The sequence below is a fragment of the Morus notabilis genome, unplaced genomic scaffold (assembly GCF_000414095.1).
Source record: "Morus notabilis unplaced genomic scaffold, ASM41409v2 Scaffold384, whole genome shotgun sequence".
In the NCBI taxonomy this organism is placed as follows: domain Eukaryota; kingdom Viridiplantae; phylum Streptophyta; class Magnoliopsida; order Rosales; family Moraceae; genus Morus; species Morus notabilis.
Window position 1 is genome coordinate 428,747 of NW_010387635.1, and position 6,000 is coordinate 434,746.

Consider the following 6,000-nt stretch of genomic DNA (forward strand, 5'->3'; position numbering starts at 1 on the left):
TCTATGAAAAACAAAATTTCTATTGGTTGACCGGACATAAAATGGACAACTTTCTCGGACATAATTGATTAAAAAAAATCAATGAAAACAAAATTTTATTGGATAACTTGAAAGAAATGGACACCGATCAGTTAAAGAAACGCATAAATTAAAGGGACAATCAAGTAAATTATAGTATATTTTAAATTAGTTTTTTATAGCATAATTTGATATATTAAGTTTTAAATTTTATTAAAAACTCAAAAATACCCATAAACCTTATTTTCCACCTCACTCTTCCCCCTAAACATTTATTTTTTTAAAAATAGTAAATTATAGTATATTTTCTAAAATAGGTAGATTATAGTCAAGTCCACTGTGGTCAGGACCGGCGACCAGCTCTAGTGACTAGAGTCCATTTTTCAGTAACTTTTGACCGTTTTTGGCGACCAGTGACCGTTTTCCGATGATTGTTTTCCGACGACTGTTTAACGTTGTAATTACAGGTAAATACTGTATTTATCTAAAAAGCCAACCATTAACTCTGACGACCGTTTAACACTATATTTACAGGTAAATATCGTATTTATTAATAAATATCGTATTTACTCGAAAAGCCAACTACCGACTCCGGCGACCATTTAACACTGTATTTACATGTAAATATCGTATTTACAAATAAATAGTGTATTTACCCGAAAACCCAACCACCGATTGCGATGGCCGTTTAACGCTGTATTTACATGTAAATATCATATTCACCAATAAAATATTGATTTACTAATAAATATCATATTTACCCGAAAAATCCGGCCACCGACTTTAGTGACCGTTTAACATTGTATATAATAATAAATATTGTATTTACTAGTAAATACTGTATTTTTCAGTAAATATTATATTTATTCAAAAATCTGACCACCGACTTTGACGACTGTTTGACATTGTATTTACCGGTAAATATCATATTTAATAATAAATATTATATTTACTAGTAAATACCATGTTTATCAAAAAAATCTGACCACCAACTTTGACTACCGTTTGACACTGTATTTACCTGTAAATACTATATTTATCAGTAAATATTGTATTTACTAGTAAATATCATTTTTATCTGAAAATTCAGCCATCAACTCTGATGACCGTTTAACACTATATTTACTAGTAAATCTGACTACCAACTCCGGCGACCGTTTAACACTGTATTTACCAGTTAAATACCATATTTATTAGTAAATACCGTATTTATTAATAAATATCATATTTATCTAAAAATCCGACCACAAACTCCGACTACGATCTAACACTGTATTGACTGGTAAATATTGAATATAACTATCAATTTCGGTGACCATTTAACACTATATTAACCGATAAATACTATATATACTAATAAATACTTCACTTCTAATAAATACAATATTTACTAGATTTAAAACATTTATTAGTAAATATAATATTTACCAAAAATAATAACATAAACGCCAACAAAGAAAGGAACTTTCAGACGAAAAAGACCAAAGACAATCCACGTAAATTCTACAACAATTACCTCGACAAATGCCTAATAGTCGCTTCCTTTTAATAATTCTTCGACTTTTCCTAATCAAAAGGCAAACCCAAGAATAGAACAACATTAACAAGAAACGGCCACCAAAATCCTTATAATAGCCAGCGAATTGAAAATTGTATGTATGGTTTTATTTCTTCTCAAATTAACAATAATGCACTAACAATCAGAAAATAAGCTAATAATTCTTCCCCGGCCAAGTCTTATTCTCTTCTCCATCACTATGCGACGATGAGCTTCGACCTTCGATTCGTGACGACGACGAGCCACACTACAAGCTTCAACCTTCGATTCGTGACGTCGCTGTCGGAGTCCGCCAAGCCCGAGAAGAGAGAGATCGTGAGTAAAGAGATGGCAGCGACGGACTCCTTGTCGCTATGTTCGTCGCGATCTCGGATCGCGAAACTCGGGGATGGCAGCGCCGTGACTCCGATATCCGGCAACAGCCAGACAACAGTCGAACCACGCGATTCCGATGATCTTCGTCGCCGCCGGGATCTTTATCGCGGCTGTCTATCATTCGCCGAGCAGAAAGAGAAAAATCGGAGGAGGATGAGAGAGAGAGAGACAGATCTCCGATCGACCTCCGAGCTTCGACGACATGGCGGCGGATCTCCAAGCTTCAACAAGGATGGCGGCGAATCTCCGAGCGTGGACGGCGATGGCGACAGTCGTGGGAGCAGATCGGCACTGTTATTGCCTCAATGCAGTGAACAGAAGAGGCAGAGGTAGAGAGAGAATGGGGGCTGCTGAGAAAAGAAAAGATAGAAACAGTAGCAAGAGGGGTAAATTGGAAAAACAACGGCCTTGTTCGTCAGAGTAATTTTTGAGTGAAAAACTCAAGAAAATGTAACTCGAGTTATAATTTTATTTGAGTTGATGTTCTTTTAAGTTTGAACTTAAGTTTGAACTCGAGTTTGGAACTAAAACTCGAGTTCAAGTTTTCCCTTCAACTCGAGTTCAGAAACTCGAACTCAAGTTAATGAATAGTATTTTTTCTATTCTTAAAAATGATATAATTTTTTCGTTTTAATTCTGATTAAGATGATTTTTTTTCTATGCGTTAACAATGAAAAGACGAATAAAACTATACCCATATACCCTATTAAAATTTTTCATTAGTATTGAGATTTTATTAAAATACTATTTAAATACAAATTTAAGTTTTAACTTACTTAAACACAAACTCAAAAAAGATTATTATCTCAAACCATAACTCAAATGTACACAACTAAACACAAACTCATATTACAACTTCAATTCAAGTTATAACTCAAACTCAACTCAAAATCTACACTCAAGTTACATGACTCAAAAACATCAAAAGAATAAGCCCGTTACATATTTTTTTAGAATGAGAATTTAATATATGCTATAATTTACCAACATTTAAAAAAGATGTTGTATACTCAAAACATACCTATAAAATATGTTATTTGATGCATTTTCCCTAAATTAAAGGGGAAAAAAGGATTAATGTCCTCGTATCAATGTATGGCTCGACTACTGCTAATAATATTCAAATATACATCACAGGCTCATATATCTATATATGTATACTAGAATATTGCAAACTTCCAAACCTGGGCCAACCAGATTTTTCAACGCATATGAATGATTAGTTAAATCTTTGGTTGCAAATTATGGCAATCTTCTACTTATAATGCATTATTATTCGTATTGCAAATTAGTGGTGTGCGGAGATATTGGCCATGTATACCATTATATATATATATAATTAAATATATATATATCTACGTATGCGTATTGTAATATTAATTTTATGAGGTAAAAATTGGCCCCTATATGGAGAATGTAATGATGATCTTCTTTAAATTCAGCAGTGCAAGTGGTCACTACTATGTTAATTTATATATGGAATAATAGTTGTGTATGTCTCAATTCTCAAACTATTGAATGTGAGACGGAAACGCAATACGATCTTATCCACAACCGATAATGCCATTTCTTTAGGACGTTGAGGGAACATATATATATATATATATATATATTATGAAAATAAGAAGAAAAGGTTAAGTTGTCTCTTGATTAGAGGGGTAAGTTTAGACCGTTCGGCCTGCCGGCTGAAAGAAAATTTTTTGGCCGGATCGATCCTAAAATAGAGAAGGTCGGTCTAACTCAATCCTAAACTCAAAAAATTTAAGGCCGGCCCGGAATTTTATAAGATATTTTAAAAAATATTTTTAAAAAAATAGAAAAAAAGAGAATTTATTCCTGAGAGTGCATGAGTTTGGACATTTACCTCTTACTCTTAATAAATGTCATTTTATTAGTGTAATTATTTGACTAAAAAGGTTATGAATTAAGAATAAAAAGTAAAACTCTTGACCCATACATTTTCAAGAGGTATTTGTTAAGATTACTCTTAAAAATATGACGTTCGGGCTGGGTCGGCCCAATTTAAAAGGAGAGAAGGTCGGCCCAGTCAAGCCCTAAGTCTAAAAAATTTAAAATCAGACTAAGCCAAACCCAAGTTAACAGCAGCGGGTCTCGAACTAGTCCATTTAGCTCGACCCAAACTTACCGCTTTACTCTTGATCTAGTAATGTATCTATCCCCCGACAATAAACTTTTGAGACTTAAGATTGGTAAGATTGACCCTACTAGAATAACCAGTAAGCCACTTGGAGACTATATAATATATACACACATATAAATATAGGCTGAGAGGCCCAGAACAATGATCTGAACTGCTGAAATTAACAATGGACTTGACCGGGTCATGATTCATATTACATAGCTAGACAGATCGATTTTGCTTGATTAATATGTGAAGATTATATGTACTAGATTGTGATGATGTGTGCAATCATATATATATATATATATATATATGCATCAACGCCTGCAGTACATGTTTTTGTGGCCGATACTGTGTTTTTGCAGAGGGTTAACTAAGGAATATTAACTATTGATTAAAGAGTTGAAATCTCGATAAAGATAAGGCCTATACTTAATTGGTTTATTTATTTTTGAGATGGCTTCAGCCTTTAGTTTTAAGCTTGCAGAAGACATGTAGGAAGTAAATGGTAACACAGAAGTATGAGGATGAGGTGTGCGATTATTATTATTATTATTATGATTATTATTTGTAAATTTCTTATTCATCATAGTGAATCATAACAACTGTCCCTTTCATCAGAATCACAACAACAGTTAAAAGAGGACGTAATCTAATATTAAAGTGAGCTTTTATAAATCTTGTATATGTATATGTTTGTTTAATTTATTCTCTTCAATTTTATTACTCCTATTAGTATATATTAGAACATCCAATTCTTAACATCAATAATTATAATTAGGTCAAATTATATGAGCTAAAATATTATGAGATTTGAGTTTGGTAGGTTGATCCCGTATTGTGTATAGGCTATTTTGTATGAACACCTTCTAAGTTTTTTGAATTTGGCATTTTAGTCTTTAAACTTTTTTCTTGGCAATCAACCCCTAAAACTTTTAATTTTTAACACTTTTAGTCCTTTTTGCTCAAATTCGTTAAAATTTTAATAATTTTTTGTGCCAAACTTACACGTGACAGCCTAAGAAGCTGTCACGCCCCCCAAACGGGGTGGGTGACGTGGAGCTCGATTAGGGATTAATAAAGCAGATTCCCAGACCGGGCCCCACACTTAACTGCATTAAAACATAAATGAATTACATAATCCAGGAGCCTCTGGCACACAGGGCTCCACCCCACAGGACATACAGTATCGTACATACATGCTCATGTAATTAATCATTACAACAGACATCAACCACAGTCTAGTAAATCCAAATATTACATAGTTTACAGAATTCTCAAATTCCTTACATTTGTCCAAGAGGATGTTCACGATCCTCACTTGATTCCAACAGCAGCACAACTCAGCTGCTCCGTAGCAAATATCCAGCTACTGTGCACCGCTCCTAGAATCTCCTGGGAGGGGTTTAACATTTAAAACATAAAACGTGAGCGAAAGGCCCAATAGGATATAATTTGAAATATTTAGAATAAATGAGCGCATGAATAAATAATTGAATACATAAATAAAATAAGACATTCAGTCCCGACAGAACAGCCGGAACCTCACATCCTTTTTCTCAAAGGAAATATAACTGAAAATAACCGTTTTACAGGCTTCAGCAAGTAATTAGTACAAATTACTTACCTAACCAAGTGCCTCGCCTACCCGGACCGAGTTTTGGGTTCTGCCCCCGAGGATGCACTCTCCGCATCCTATCTAGGCTTACAGAAATAGACTCTATTACCAATTTACAAGACCTCTTATCTTAAGAAATCATCCATTTAACATTATGAAATCGTTCATATGACCCCACGAACTACTCAAGCCGCGGGCCCCATGACTGGACAAGCTATGAGGTTCCATGACTAGACAAGCTATGGATTCCATGGACAGGACAAGCCAAGGATTTCCATAAACTAACAA